The sequence below is a fragment of the Pristiophorus japonicus genome, chromosome 8 (genome assembly GCF_044704955.1).
Source record: "Pristiophorus japonicus isolate sPriJap1 chromosome 8, sPriJap1.hap1, whole genome shotgun sequence".
Lineage (NCBI taxonomy): Eukaryota > Metazoa > Chordata > Chondrichthyes > Pristiophoridae > Pristiophorus > Pristiophorus japonicus.
In genome coordinates, this window is record NC_091984.1 from 17,479,056 (window position 1) to 17,495,782 (window position 16,727).

Genomic DNA, 16,727 nt, shown 5'->3' on the forward strand with positions numbered 1-16,727 from the left:
GCCTACTCCTGTTCCTATTTCTTATGTTCTTATGTTCTTATACATGACAACCGTCTCTGCAGTATGCCCTGAGTTACACGTTTCATACTTTATTTGATCATTTGAACGGCACGCTCTGCTTGCATTAGAACCAGGCTTGAATGGAGCTGATCTCACATGTCTGATGCCATTGAGTTTCATGAACTCCTGGAACTCAAGACTTGTGAAGCAAGATCCATTATCGCTCACAACAATGTCAGGCAAACCATGAATAGCAAACATGATACGAAGGCTCTCATTGGTAGCTGTAGACGTGCTGGATGTCATAATAACACACTCTATCCATTTAGAATATGCATCGACTACGACAAAAAATATCTTTCCTAGGAACGGGCCTGCAAAATCAATGTGGATCCTCGACCATGGTTTGGATGGTCACGACCAAAGACTCAGCGGAGATTCCACTGGTACTTTACTTAGCTGCATGCAAGTATTGCAGTGATGCACGCATGATTCCAGATCAAAGTCAATTCCAGGCCACCATACATGAGACCTAGCAATGAACTTCATTATGACAATACCAGGAGGAGTGCTATGAAGTTCACGTACAAATTTGTCTCTACCTTTCTTAGACATGATTACACGATTACCCCACAGTAAACAGTCTGACTGAATGGACAGCTCATCCTTGCGACGGTTATAAGGTTTGGTCTCCTCACGCATCTCCATAGGTATGGCAGACCAATCACCACTGAGTACACACCATTTCACAACCAATAAAATAGGGTCATGGCTGATCCAGATCCTCACTTGTTGAGCAGTGACAGGAGTTCCTTCACTCTCAAAAGCATCCATTACTAACAGTAGATCTGCAGGTTGAGGTATCTCCATCTCAGTTGTGGGTAAGGGCAGACGACTCAGTGCAGCGGCACAATTCTCAGTACCAGGTCTGTGACGGATGACGTCACAGGCAGACAATGTCAGCGCCCACCTTTGAATGCAGGACAATGCATTGGTATTAATACCTTTGTTTTCCGCAAACAATGAAATGAGTGGCTTGTGATCCGTTTCTAGTTCAAAACAAAGACCAAACAGGTACTAGTGCATTTTTTTTTTACCCCATACACACAGGCGAAAGCTTCTTTCTCTACCATACTCTAAGCTCTCTCCGTTTTAGACAGACTTCTCGAAGCATACGCAACAGGATGTAGTTTGCCCGATTCATTTGCTTGTTGCAGTACACAGCCAACCCCATAAGATGAAGCATCACAGGCCAATACAGACGCTTACATGAATCATAATGAACAAGCAACTTGTTTGAACATAGCAGATTCTTGGCTTTCTCAAAGGCTTTATCTTGAGACACACCCCAGACACAGTTGTCGCCTTTTCTTAGTAACACATGGCTCTAGTAAAGTGTTCAATCTGGGTAAGAAATGACCAAAGTAGTTGAGTAGCCCAAGGAACGAACGCAGCTCCGTCACATTTTGAGGCCTGGGTGCATTTTTGATGGCCTCGGTTTTCGAATCAGTGTGGCTGATGCCATCAGCAGCAATCTTCCTCCCGAGGAATTCTACTTCAGGTGCCATGAATACACACTTCGAGCATTTCAGCCTGAGTCCCACTTTGTCCAGACGCTGTAGGACTTCTTCAAGTTTTTTCAGATGTTCAGCAGTGTCGCGACCTGTGACCAGACTGTCATCTTGAAACACGACAGTTCTAGGAACGGACTTCAGTAAACTCTTCATATTCCTCTGAAATATGGCTGCAGCCAAACGAATCCCAAAAGGATACCTGTTGTCGACGAACAGTCCTTTATGGGTATTGATGCAGGTGAGTTTCTTCCAAGTGTCGACAAGCTCCTGGTCATATAGGCCAACGTCAGATCCAGTTTCATGAACGACTTCCCACCAGCTAGCATGACGAACAGGTCATCATCCCCTGGTAACGGATACTGATCCTGTTTCGAAAATTGGTTAATCGTAACCTTGTAGTCTCCACAAATCCTGACAGTGCCATCACTCTTCAACACAGGAACAATGGGACCAGCCCACTCATTAAACTCGACCGGTGATATGACCCTTTCACGCTGGAGTCTGTCAAGCTCAATTTCAACCTTCTCCCTCATCATGTACGGAACAGACCGAGCTTTGTGATAGACAGGCCTTGCATTAGAATCCAGGTGAATCTGCACCTTGGCTCCCATATAATTACCACTGCCCGGTTCAAACAAAGAAAGAAACTTTTTCAATACTTGAGCACACAAAGTATCATCCGAGGACAACATCTTGACATCATTCCAGTTCAGCTTGATTTTCTCGAGCAAATTCCTGCCGAACAGTGTTGGACCTGGGATGATCCATAATGGTAGCTCGTGAACCGCACCGTCATATGACACCTCGATTGCTGCACTGCCGAGCACCGGTATGAGTTCCTTAGTGTAAGTACGCAACCTGGCATTGACTGGACTCAGCTTCCGTTTCGCAGCCTTAGTGTCCCACAGCTTGTCGAATGTCCTTTGGCTCATTATCGACTGGCTCGCACCCGTGTCCAGCTCCATTGATACAGGAAAACCATTCAGCTCCACATGAACGACTATTGGCTGGCTCTTGCTCAGGAACGAATACAGTCCATGCACTTCCTCCTCGGGTTGTGAATCCGGACCATCACTGAACTGGTCCTCATCAACCATGTGGTGAGCTGCACCACGCTTGCTCCATTGTGGACACATCCTGTGAAGATGCCCGACTTTCGAACATCCATTGCATAAGTATTGATTAAACCGACACTGATGAGGCCAATGATTGCCCCCACAACGCCAACAGGGTGAAATCTGGTTCAAACCAGTTGGCGGGCTCTGAGCAGCAGGTTTCGCGTAAGCAGCTCTGCCCGAAAACGATGCCACCTTGTTTACAGTACTTGCCACGGAACTCCAACTCGCCGATGATATCTGCCTCAAATTATCATCCATTGTCATGCATGCCTGGGCAGTAGCGATGGCCTTTTTCAAATCCAGCGTCTCTGCAGCCAACAGCTTCCTGAGGATCACATCATGGCTGATGTCTATCATGAAGGCATCACGCAGCATGTCTTCCAGCATGTTCCCGAACTTACACGGCTCAGCAAGACGTCGCAGGTCGGCAACAAATCCTGATATGACCTGGCCCTCAGCACAAACATGCGTGTACAAACAGTAGCGTGATATGATGATCCCCTCTTGTGGCTTCAGATGGTTACCCACCAACGGACACAATTCCTCGTACCCTTTTGCCGCCAGACGTACAGGCGAGAGAAGATTCTTCATGAGGCCGTAAATTTTCAGACCACAAATGGTGAGGAGAATTGCCCTTAGCTTAACTGCGTAGGCCTCTGCCTCCATGCCTTTGGCCACAAAATAATGATCAATCCTCGCCCTCCACGAATCTCTCCAGGATTCCAACCATGCCCATTGTGGGACATTGCGAATTTGAAGGACATTTGGAGCACATGCTCAGACTTTTTCATACTTGACATTGGCCACAAAACCATACTTCGCAAACTTTTGACTGTAGAGACCCCAATCTTGAGTAAGGCCATAGCGATAGCCCAGGCGTTCATTGCCACCAGTGACAATACTAAGCAAATCTCTCAGCACACAAGTGCTGCTACAAGTACTGTGAACAAAGTAATATTGTTTTCCAATCGTAATGTACAGGGCAGGTCACACATACCTACAGCTACACGTCCGCAGATGTCTGAGTCCACCATCAAGGGTGATGAATGCAAGGCTATTAACACCTTTTTGGCGCTGCGGGAGTGATCATCGTTTCCATTCATGCCGATCCAAAGGATACATTTGCAAGGGCTGTGGAACAATGGGACACCTCCAACCAGTGTGCAGGCGAGCTGCTAAGCCTGTTAAACCCGTAAACCACCAGGTTGCAGAGGAGGATCACGACGAAACAGAGCCTCAGATAGAGGAGGCAGAGGTACATGGGATGCACACATTCACCACGAATTGTCCCCCGATGATGCTGAATGTTGAACTAAATGGACTCCCGGTGTCAATGGAGCTGGACGCAGGCGCAAGGCAGTCCATCATGGGCAAAAAGACTTTCGAAAGGTTGTGGTGCAACAAGGCCTCAAGGCCAGTCTTAACTCTAATTCGCACGAAACTAAGAGCTTACACAAAAGAACTGATTCCTGTAATTGGCAATACTACCGTAAAGGTCTCCTACGATGGAGCGGTGCACAAGCTACCACTCTGGGTGGTACCGGGCGATGGTCCCATGCTGCTCGGCAGGAACGCTGGAACTGGGACGACATCCGAGCGCTATCGCTCACTGACGACACTTTTTTGCCCAGGTCTTAAACAAATTTCCTTCGCTGTTCGAACCAGGCATCAGGAAATTCCAAGGAGCAAAAGTGCAGATCCACCTAATTCTGGGGGAGCGACCCATCCATTACAAGGCGAGAACAGTACCGTACATGATGAGAGAAAGGGTAGAGATCGTGTTAGACCAGCTACAAAGAGAGGGCATCATCTCACCGATTGAGTTCAGCGAGTGGGCCAGTCCTATTGTCCCAGTCCTCAAGGGAGATGGCACCGTCAGAATCTGTGGCGATTACAAAGTAACTATCAATCGTTTCTCCCTGCAGGACCAATACCCACAACCTCTTTGCAACACTGGCAGGAGAAAAGACATTCACAAAGCTGGATCTAACTTCAGCCTACATGACGCAGGAACTGGAGGAATCATCGAAGGCCATCACCTGCATCAACACACAAATAGGTATTTTTGTTTATAACAGATGTCCGTTTGGAATCCGATCAGCGGCGGCGATATTCCAGAGAAACATGGAAAGTTTATTGAAGTCAGTCCCGCACACCGTGGTCTTCCAGGACGACATCTTGGTCACAGGTCGGAACACAGTCGAGCACCTGCAGAACTTGGAGGAAGTTCTTATTCGACTCAACCACGTGGGGCTCAGGTTAAAACATTCAAAGTGTGTTTTCCTGGTGCCTGAAGTGGAGTTCCTGGGAAGGAGGATTGCGGCGGACGGCATCAGGCCCACCAACGCGAAGACGGAGGCAATCGAGAACGCACCGAGGGCACAGAATGTGACGGAGCTGCTGTCGTTTCTGGGACACTTGAACTACTTTGGTAACTTCTTACCGGGTCTCAGCACACTGTTAGAACCACTGCATGTCTTACTACGAAAAGGGGGTGAATGGGTTTGGGGCAAAGCCAAGAAAATGCCTTTGTAAAAGCGAGAAAATTGTTATGCTCAAACAAATTGCTTGTGTTGTATGATCCATGTAAGCGTTTGGTTCTAGCATGTGATGCGTCGTTATATGGCGTCGGGTGTGTATTGCAACAAGCTAATGATTTCGGGAAACTGCAACCAGTTGCTTATGTATCCAGGAGTCTGCCTAAGGCCTAGAGTGTCTACAGCATGTTTGAAAAAGAAGCGTTAGCATGTGTCTATGAGGTAAAGAAAATGCATCAATACCTGTTTGGGCTAAAATTGGAATTGGAAGCTGACCATAAGCCACTTATATCCCTGCTTTCCGAGAGTAAAGGGATAAATACCAATGCATCGGCCCACATCCAGAGATGGGCACTCACGTTGTCCGCATACAATTACGCCATCCGCCACAGGCCAGGCACAGAAAACTGCGCCGATGCTCTCAGTAGGCTGCCAATGCCCACCACGGGGGTGGAAATGGTGCAGCCCACAGATCTAGCCATGGTTATGGAAGCATTTGAGAGTGAGCAATCACCCGTCACTGCCCGGCAGATCAAAACCTGGACAAGCCAGGACCCCTTATTATCTCTAGTCAAAAGCTGTGTGCTTCACGGGAGTTGGTCCAGTGTCCTAGTGGAAATGCAGGAAGAGATAAAGCCGTTCCACCAGCGCAAAGATGAAATGTCTGTACAGGCAGACTGCCTTCTGTGGGGCAATCGAGTAGTGGTCCCCAAGAAGGGCAGAGACACCTTCATCAATGACCTCCACAGTACCCACCCAGGCATCGTAATGATGAAAGCGTGTGGTGGCCCGGTATCGATGCGGACTTCGAATCCTGCGTTCACAGATGTAATACATGCTCGCAGTTAAGCAATGTACCCAGGGAGGTGCCGCTAAGTTTATGGTCTTGGCCCTCCAAACCGTGGTCTAAGGTACACATTGACTATGCAGGCCCGTTCTTGGGTAAAATGTTCCTTGTGGCTGTAGATGCGTACTCCAAGTGGATTGAATGTGAGATAATGTCGGCTAGCATGTCCGCTGCCACTACTGAAAGCCTGCGGGCCATGTTTGCCACTCACAGCTTACCCGATGTTCTGGTGAACGACAACAGGCCATGTTTTACCAGTGCTGAGTTCAAAGAATTCATGACCCGTTTCGGGATCAAACATGTCACATCTGCCCCGTTTAAACCAGCGTCCTATGGTCAGGCAGAGAGAGCAGTGCAAGCCATCAAGCAAGGCTTGAAGAGGGTAACTGAAGGCTCACTGCAGACTCGCCTATCCCGAGTTCTGCTTAGCTACCGCACGAGACCCCACTCACTCACTGGGATCCCACCTGCTGAACTGCTCATGAAAAGAGCACTAAAGACAAAGCTCTCGTTAGTTCACCCTGATCTACATGAACAGGTAGAGAGCAGGCGGCTTCAACAAAGTGCATACCATGATAGCGCAAATATGTCACGTGAGATTGAAGTCAATGATCCTGTATTGTATTAAATCATGGACAAGGTCCCAAGTGGCTTCCCGGCACTGTCGTGGCCAAAGAGGGGAGCAGGGTGTTTCAGGTCAAACTTTCAAATGGACTCATTCACCGGAAACACTTGGACCAAATCAAACTCAGACTCACGGACTACCCTGAGCAACCCACCTTGGACCATACACATCAGTGGCAACCGACACCACGGTTGACCATGAAGCAGAACCCATCATCCACAGCAGCCCTGCAGGGCCCAACATATCAGGCAGCCCAGCAAGACCAGCTGCACAGCAGCCCAGCGAGGGCCCAACAAATGATTCAACAACACCAGCTTTCACACCGAGACGATCAACCAGGGATAGAAGGGCCCCAGATCGACTCACAGTGTAAATAGTTACCCTATTCACATTGGGGGGGAATGTTATAATATATGTGGACTTGTATTTACTCTGTACAGCCAGCAGAGGGCTCATTCCCTGGAGTCCCAAGGGATCCCATAATCCCTTGGGAGCACAGGTATTTAAGAAGGCTTCACAGGTTGGAGAGGCATTCTGGAGACCTGCAATAAAAGACCACGGTCACACTTTACTTTGAGCTCACAGTGTTCAGTCTGACTCTTTCTCCATACACTATAATTTCCACCCCGGTTGTGGGTAATGGTAGCCGGCTAAGCGCATCAGCACAGTTTTCAGTGCCTGGCCTGTGGCAGATGACATAATCATAAGCGGATAATGTCAGTGCCCATCTTTGGATGCGGGACCAGGCATTGGTGTTTATACCTTGAAATGAGCAGCTTGTGATCTGTTTCAAGCTCAAATCGAAGTCCAAACAGGTATTGGTGCATTTTCCTAACACCATATATGCAGGCTAAAGCTTCTTTCTCTACCATATTATAGACTCTTTCAGCCTTAGACAGACTTCTGGATGCGTATGCAACTGGTTGGAGTTTGCCTGATACATTGGCTTGCTGGAGCACACAACCAATCCCATATGATGAGGCGTCGCAGGCCAGCACTAACCGCTTATATGGGTCATAGTGCATCAGTAATTTATTTGAACATAGCAGGTTCCTGGTCTTTTCAAAGGCTCTGTCTTGAGATTTGCCCCAAACCCAGTCATTACCCTTTCTCAGCAACATGTGCAAGGGCCCTAGCAATGTGCTCAAACTAGGTAGAATGTTACCGAAATAGTTGAGAATACCCAGGAATGAAGGCAGCTCCGTCACACTCTGGGGTCTGGGTGCATTCTTGATTTCCTCTGTCTTCGAGTCCGTAGGCCTGATGCTGTCTGCTGCAATCTTTCTCCCCAGGAATTCAACTTCTAGTGCCATGAAAACGCACTTGGAGCATTTTAGCCTGAGTCCCACTCTGTCCAGACGACATAGAACCTATTCGAGGTTGTGAAGGTGTTCGGTGGCATCGTGACCAGTGATCAGGATGTCATCTTAGAACATGGCGGTTCTCGGGACGGACTTCAGCAAACTCTCCATGTTTCTCTGAAATATGGCCGCCGCCGAGCGAATTCCAAAAGGGCATCTGTGGTACATAAACAGTCCTTTGTGCGTGTTGATGCACGTCAGTTTTTTCGAAGATTTGACCAGCTCCTGTGTCGTGTAAGCGGAGGTCAGGTCCAATTTGGTGAATGACTTACCCCCCAGCTAGTGTTGCAAATAGGTCGCCAGCCTTGGTTAACAGGTACTGATCCTGTATCGAGACTCGGTTGATCGTTACCTTGTAGTCGCCGCAGATCCTGACCGTGCCATCACTTTTCAACACCGGGACAATTGGACTGGCCCATTCGCTGAACTCGACTGGTGATATGATTCCTTCCCGTTGAAGTCTGCCCAGTTTGATCTCGACTTCTCCCTCATCATGTACGGAACTGCCCGAGCTTTGGGATGGATGGGCCTTGCATCCGGGCCGAGGTGGATTTGCACCTTGGCTCCCTTGGCAAAAAGCAAAAAAGGCCACATTACAGCAAAATCCCAAAGGGGCAAAGGGTGTTAAAAAGACAAGCCTGAAGGCTCTGTGCCTCAATGAGAGGAGCATTCGGAATAAGGCGGACGAATTAACTGCACAGATAGCAGTTAATGGATATGATGTAATTGGCATCACGGAGACATGGCTCCAGGGTGACCAAGGCTGGGAACTCAACATCCAGGGGTATTCAACATTTAGGAAGGATAGACAGAAAGGTAAAAGAGGCGGGGTGGTGTTGCTGGTTAAAGAGGAAATCAATGTAATAGTAAGGAAGGACATTAGCTTGGATGATGTGGAATTTGTATGGGTGGAGCTACGGAATACCAAAGGGCAGAAAACGCTACTGGGAGTTATGTACAGACCACCAAACAGTAGTAATGAGGATGTGGATAGCATCAAACAAGAAATTAGGGATGCGTGCAATAAAGGTATAGCAGTTATCATGGGCGATTTTAATCTACACATTGACTGGGAGAACCAAACTGGTAGCAATGCAGTGGAGGAGGATTTCCTGGAGTGTATTAGGGATGGTTTTCTAGACCAATATGTCGAGGAACAACTAGAGGGATGGCCATCCTAGACTGGGTGATGTGTAATGAGAAAGGACTAATTAACAATCTTGTTGTGTGAGGCCCCTTGGGAAAGAGTGACCACAATATGGTAGAATTCTTTATTAAGATGGAGAGTGACACAGTTAATTCAGAGATTAGGGTCCTGAACTTGGGAAAAGGTAACTTCGATGGTATGAGACGTGAATTGGCTAGAATAGACTGGCGAGTGATACTTAAAGGGTTGACAGTGGATAGGCAATGGAAAACATTTAAAGATCACATGTATGAACTTCAACAATTGTACATCCCTGTCTGGAGTAAAAATAAAATGGGGAAGTTGGCTCAACCGTGGCTAACAAGGGAAATTGGGGAAAGTGTTAAATCCAAGGAAGAGGCATATAAATTGGTCAGAAAAAGCAGCAAACCTGAGGACTGGGAGAATTTTGTAATACAGCAGAGGAGGATAAAGGGTTTAATTAGGAGGGGGGAAATAGAGTATGAGGGGAAGCTTGCTGGGAACATAAAAACTGACTGCAAAAGCTTCTATAGATATGTGAAGAGAAAAAGATTAGTGAAAACAAACGTAGGTCCTTTGCAGTCAGATTCAGGTGAATTTATAATGGGGAACAAAGAAATGGCGGATCAGTTAAACAAATACTTTGGTTCTGTTTTCATGAAGGAAGACACAAATAACCTTCCGGAAATACTAGGGGACCGAGGGTCTAGTGAGAAGGAGGAACTGAAGGATATCCTTATAAAGCTTGAAATTGTTTTAGGGAAATTGATGGGATTGAAGGGCGATAAATCCCCAGGGCCTGATAGTCTGCATCCCAGAGTACTTAAGGAAGTTGCCATAGAAATAATGGATGCATTGGTGACCATTTTCCAACAGTCTATCGACTCTGGATCAGTTCCTATGGACTGGAGGGTAGCTAATGTAACACCACTTTTTTAAAAAGGATGGAGAGAGTAAACGGGTAATTATAGAACAGTTAAACCAACATCAGTAGTGGGGAAAATGTTGGAATCAATTATAAAAGATGAAATAGCAGCGCATTTGGAAAGCAGTGACAGGATCGGTCCAAGTCAGCATGGATTTATGAAAGGGAAATCATGCTTGACAAATCTTCTAGAATTTTTTGAGGATGTAACTAGTAGAGTGGACAAGGGAGAACCAGTGGATGTGGTGTATTTGGACTTTCAAAAGGCTTTTGACCATGTCCCACAAAAGAGATTGATGTGCAAAATCAAAGCACATGGTATTGGGGGTAATGTACTGACATGGATAGAGAACTGGTTGGCAGACAGGAAGCAGAGAGTCGGGATAAATAAGTCCTTTTCAGAATGGCAGGCAGTGACTAGTGGAGTGCTGCAGGGGTCAGTGCTGGGACCCCAGCTCTTTACAATATACATTAATGATTTAGATGAATGAATTGAATGTAATATCTCCAAGTTTGCAGATGGCACTAAACTGAGTGGCGGTGTGGGCTGTGAGGAGGACGCGAAAAGGCTGCAGGGTGACTTGGAAGGTTAGGTGAGTGGGCAAATGCATGGCAGATGCAGTATAATGTGGATAAATGTGAGGTTATCCACTTTGTGGGCAAGACTGGAAGGCAGAATATTATCTGAATGGCGGCAGATGAGGAAAGGGGGAGGTGCAACGAAACCTGGGTATCATGGTACATCAGTCATTGAAAGCTGGCATGCAGGAACAGCAGGCAGTGAAGAAGGCAAATGGTATGTTGGCTTTCATAGCTAGGGGATTTGAGTATAGGAGCAGGGAGGTCTTACTGCAGTTGTACAGGGCCTTGGTGAGGCCTCACCTGGAATATTGTGTTCAGTTTTGGTTTCCTAATCCGAGGAAGGACATTCTTGCTATTGAGGGAGTGCAGCGAAGGTTCACCAGACTGATTCCTGGGATGGCAGGACTGACATATGAGAAGAGACTGAATCAACTGGGCTTTTATACACTGGAGTTTAGAAGGATGAGAGGGGATCTCATAGAAACTTACAAGGTTCTGACGGGACTGGGCAGGTTAGATGCGGGAAGAATGTTCCCGATGATGGGGAAGTCCAGAACCAGGGGACATAGTCTTAGGATAAGGGGTAGGCCATTTAGGACTGAGATGAGGAGAAACTTCTTCATCAGAGAGTTGTTAACCTGTGGAATTCCCTACCGCAGAGAGTTGTTGATGCCAGTTCATTGGATATATTCAAGAGGGAGTTAGATATGGCCCTTACGGCTAAAGGGATCAAGGGGTATGGAGAGAAAGCAGGAAAGGGGTACTGAGGGAATGATCAGCCATGATCTTATTGAATGATGGTGCAGGCTCGAAGGGCCGAATGGCCTTCTCCTGAATATTTTCTATATTTCTATGTTTCTATATGAAGTTGCCGATAACTGGTTCGAACAACGAGGGAAACTTGTTCAGCACTTGAGCACACGAAGCGTCATCCACTGATAAGGCTTTGATATTGTTCCAGTTCCATTTAATTTTCTCAAGCCAACTCCTGCCGAACAGCGTTGGGCCATTGGCTGGAACGATCCATAACGATAAATCATGCACAGCTCCATCGTATGCTATCTTTACTGCCACGCTGCCAATGACTGGTATGAGCTCTTGGTGTAGGTATGCAGCTTCGCATTGATTGAGCTCAGTTTGGGTCTTTTTGCCTTAGTGTCCCACAGCTTTTTGAAAGCCCTCTGGCTCATTATTGACTTACTCGCACCCATGTCCAATTCCATGGATACTGGAACCCCATTTAATTTAACTTCCAGCATTATCGGAGGACTTTTGATCAAAGAATATATCCCATACACTTCTTCGTCCTGTACCTCGGGTTGCGTTGCCTGTGTCACTTGATCCACGCTGGTTCGATCATCCTCAGCCACGTGGTGTGTCACAGCATGCCTGCTCGGTTGCGGACACATTCGCTTAAGGTGTCCCATTGTTGCACACCCTTTGCACACGTACAGCTTGAATCGGCATTGATGGGCCTGATGATAGACCCCACAACGCCAACAAGGCGAGATTTGATTCACCTCCGATGGCGGACTTTGAGCAGCTCCAGCTCGTACGAACGCGGACGAGTAGGCCCTGCCATGTGCCTAGCTCTGCCTGCCGTCGATATTATTTTATGCACAGCACTTGCGGTGAGTTTCGATGCTGGGAAGATATCTATTTCGAGTTTTCGTCCGTGGACATGCATGCCTGGGCGGTCAAGATGGCCCTGCTAAGGTCTAGAGATTCAGCAGCCAGCAGCTTTCGAAGGATAATCTCGTGGCCAATGCCAAGCACGAAAAGTCCCACAGCATTTCCTCCAACGCAGCTCCGAAGTTGCACGGCCCAGCGAGATGTCCCAGGTCGGCGACAAATTCTGCCACATCCTGGCCCTCGGAGCGATTGTGCGTATAAAATGATACCGCACCAGGATGATGCTTTCCTTCAGCTTAAAGTGGTTCCAAACCAGCGTACACAATTCATCGTAAGTCTTATCCATTGGTTGAGTCGGTGAGAGTAGATTCTTGATAAGGTCATAGATTTTTGACCCACAAACGGTGAGGAGAACCGCCCTGCGCTTAATTGCTTTATCGGTTCCTTCCAATCCGTTGGCTACGAAGTACTGGTCGAGGCGATCAGTGAAATCCTCCCAGTCTTCCCCTTCCACGAATCTCTCCAAAATTCCAACAGGCATGGTTGCGTGAAAGTTCGTACTTTTAATTCGCCGCCAATTGTTACGTATCGAATAACTCCACGAGGCTAAGTACGGTGAGCTAGTTCAGGCATGACCTCACTCCAGTTTATTTACTCTCAAAGTGAGGATTCAACATGGCCGCCAACATTATATACACGGCTTGCACGTGTCTGCCAGTGACCATTAGGACTCCGACAGTCGCGCCCTCCGGTGGCAGGTAAAACCCAGTTAACGTACATAAAAGTTCGTGTACATGGACACCCAAATCCCTTTGCTCTCCACAGCTCCTAGCCTCTCATCTTATTCCAATTATTCTTTCTCGATCGGGATCAAGTGTTTTTCAAGTGTTTATCATGCTCTCCAGAAGAGATGTGCATCCATGTTGCCTGGACTGGAGAATTTTCGCTATGAGGAAAGATTGGGTAGGCTGGGTTTGTTTTCTTTACAAAAGAGGAGGCTGTTGATTTGGAAAAAAATTATGAGGGGCCAAGATAGATTGGATAGGAAGGATCTATTTCCTTTAGCAGAGGGGTCAACAACCAGGGGGCATAGATTTAAAGTAAGAAGGTTTAGAGGGGATTTGATGGGACATTTCTTCACCCAGAGGGCGGTGGGGGTCTGGAACTCACTGCCTGAAAGGGTGGTAGAGACAAAAATACTCACCACATTTAAAAAGTACTTGGATGTGCACTTGAAGTGCCGTAACCTACAAGGCTACGGACCTAGAGCTGGAAAGTGGGATTGGGCTGGATAGCTCTTGGTCAGCTGGCAAGGATACGATGGGTCGAAATGGCTTCCTTCCATGCTGTAAATTTCTATAATTCTATTTCTATGATTCTATGTAGCTCAAGTACCTCTGGTTCTGTGTAACTGTGAAGCATAAATTTTCCACACTTAACACTGCTCTTAATGAACCAAAAGCTGAGAGCCAAACACTGTTACAGTATTGCCTTTGTGTCACTGGAGCTATGTTGAACAGTAGATGGGGAGTGTGGAGTGTCGATTGACACCACTGTGTCAGCCAGTGAGTTAAAGGTGGGCTGGGTTTTTGCGGCAGGACTTACAGCAATCAAGTGTATTTTGTAGCAAAGCAGACAAAGTCTATTTACAGAGTCTATTTAAACAACAAGACCAACTTGTATTTATATAGCACCTTTAACGTAGTAAAATGTCCTAAGATGCTTAAAAAGAGTCTATGAACTTCAGCAAACAGAACTCATGACCGAAACGACAGCAAAGTCTCCCGATAAAAGCAGGCTGATTTCTCCAGCAAAACGCAGAGTGTGGAGGATAGTTACACAATAAAAATTATGTGCGTAAAATCAGCCCCAGTCACTTACAGCAATGCGGTCTCCAGGCGTGATTGACAGGGGAATTACCCAATCACCTCCATTCTGGTCTGGTCTAGTCACTATCTGTAGCCATGGGAGTGTGGGAAGGAAAGGAGAGCAGTGGGATTAGCTTTGGATTGTTCGAGCAAAGTGTTATGCAATAACGTAACCATCTATGATTCTTTGGGGCAACATTACAAAATGATTTGTCACTTCAGTGTTTTTGATATGTTGAAACCACCAAAGTGAGAGGTATGTAGTGATTTGGCGGAGGGTTGGTAACATCTGGCTGAACTCTTGTCTGCTTATTCACAGCCTTTAAACATCGCTACACTTCATATCTTAATTCTGGATCTTTGAAGCTGAATTCAAACCAGAATCTGAAGACTAGTTGAATTCTCCCCAAATTGGACAATATTCGGATTTTAGTTGTTGAAAATGTCCCACCCAGAATAGTCTTAAAATGTCCTCTCACTGGGGAAATGTACTGCATGGTCTGCTGCTAATCAGATGGGTTCCAGGTCTGACCTCAGCCAGAGTGTCAACACAGGAAAATCAACCACTCCTGATTGTTGCCCAGTGTCCTCTGCTGGGAAGTGTGAGTTGATCTGACAGGATTGGGCTTTGGCACGATACCCTCCGATTGTATAGCCTATCGACACTGAAGAATGATCACTTGCCTCTACTACTAGAGTTGTGGAATTTTCCCCTCTGACCAGGACAAAGTCACTGGGTCAGACTTCCCCATTCATGAGCCTGGATGCATTGCTGCGCTTTGGATGCATGAAGGAAAATAGGACAGGCTTTCTTACATGTTGTACTCCAACTCTTCACCTCTCGCTACCTCATCAGCTGTGCCTCAGTGGTAGCATTCTTGCCTCTGGGTCAGAAGGTCATAGGTTCAAGTCCCACTTAAGCACATAAATCTCGACTGACACTCCTGTGCAGTATTGAGGGAGTTCAGCACTGTTGGATATGCTGTCTTTCAGGTGAGATGTTAAATATATTTTGATTTCTGGGTGTATTATACAAAGGTTTTTTTTTTCAAATAACTCTCTCAGGCTGTAAAAGATCCCTGCCACAATTCAAAGAGGAGCAGGGGTGTTCTCCCCGGTGTCCTGGTCAATACTTATCCCTCAACCAACATCATTAAAAATACATTATCCGGTCATTGACACATTGCTGTTTGTGGGACCTTGCTTTGCAAATTGACTGTCACGCTTCCCACAGTATAACAGTGAATCGGTTCCACTGCCCACCTGGGGCTCGCTTGCCATGTACGATTTCCGAGTAGAGCGTTTGCTTTGGGAGTATCGTGTCGGGCATGCAGATGATGTGGCCCAACCAATGGAGCTGGTTGAGTGTGGTCAGTGCTTCGATGTTGGGGATGTTGGCCTGAGTGAGAACACTGATGTTGGTGCATCGATCCTGCCAGTGGATTTTCAAGATCTTGCGGAGTCAGCGCTGGTGGTTCTTCTCCAACACTTTGAGATGTTTGCTGTATACAGTCCACGTCTCTGAGCCATATAGGAGAGCAGGTATCACTACTGCCCTGTAGACCATAAGTTTGGTGCCAGACTTGAGGTCCTGATCTTCAAACACTCTCTTCCTCAGGCGACCAAAGGCTGCACTGGCACACTGGAGGCAGTGTTGGACCTTGTCATTGATGTCTGCCCTTGCTGTGGCCTCCTTGATAAAGTGCAACATTCCCACCAGCACCTGGGAATCCCTGGCCCAAGACCGCCCAAAGTGGAGGAAGAGCATCCGGGAGGGCTCTGAGCACCTCGAGTCTCGTCGCCGAGAGCATGCAGAAATCAAACGCAGACAGCGGAAGGAGCGTGCGGCAAACCGGACTCCTTCAACCACACTCTGCCCCACCTGTGACAGAGACTGGAATTCCCGCATTGGACTGTACAGTCACCTGAGAATTCATTTTTAGAGTGGAAGCAAGTCTTCCTCGATTTTGAGGGACTGCTGAGGATAATGATGATAACAGTGATTATATTTCAAAAAAGTACTTAATTGACTGTAAAGTGCTTTCGGATACCCTGAGGTCATGAAAGGCACTAAATAAATACAAGAAATCTGATCTAAAAACTTTAGTGATAAAAGAGGAAAATAAAACAAGATGTGGTGAACTATGCAGTGATCTAAATTTATGCGAGAGGGAGGAGCTTAGGGTTGGTCCTAGTGTCATTGTTATGGAAACTTGAACTGGAGAATGTTTTGCGGTAAATTATTTTTAACCAAATGTTAAGGGATTTCTTACAGAATGTTCAGTCTTTAGTTCGGACATGCTGCAGTAAAGGTAATGAAAACAAAAAGCACATTGTAAATTGTCAAGCACTGAACATTCAGGAAGAGTCAGCATATGCTAAAGATGCAAAAATGCCTTTAACCTATTTTCCACACACACAACTGCCAACACAGTGAGAAAGATAGTGATACACTTCAAGGGACATAGACAGGCTGGTGGAATGGGTGGA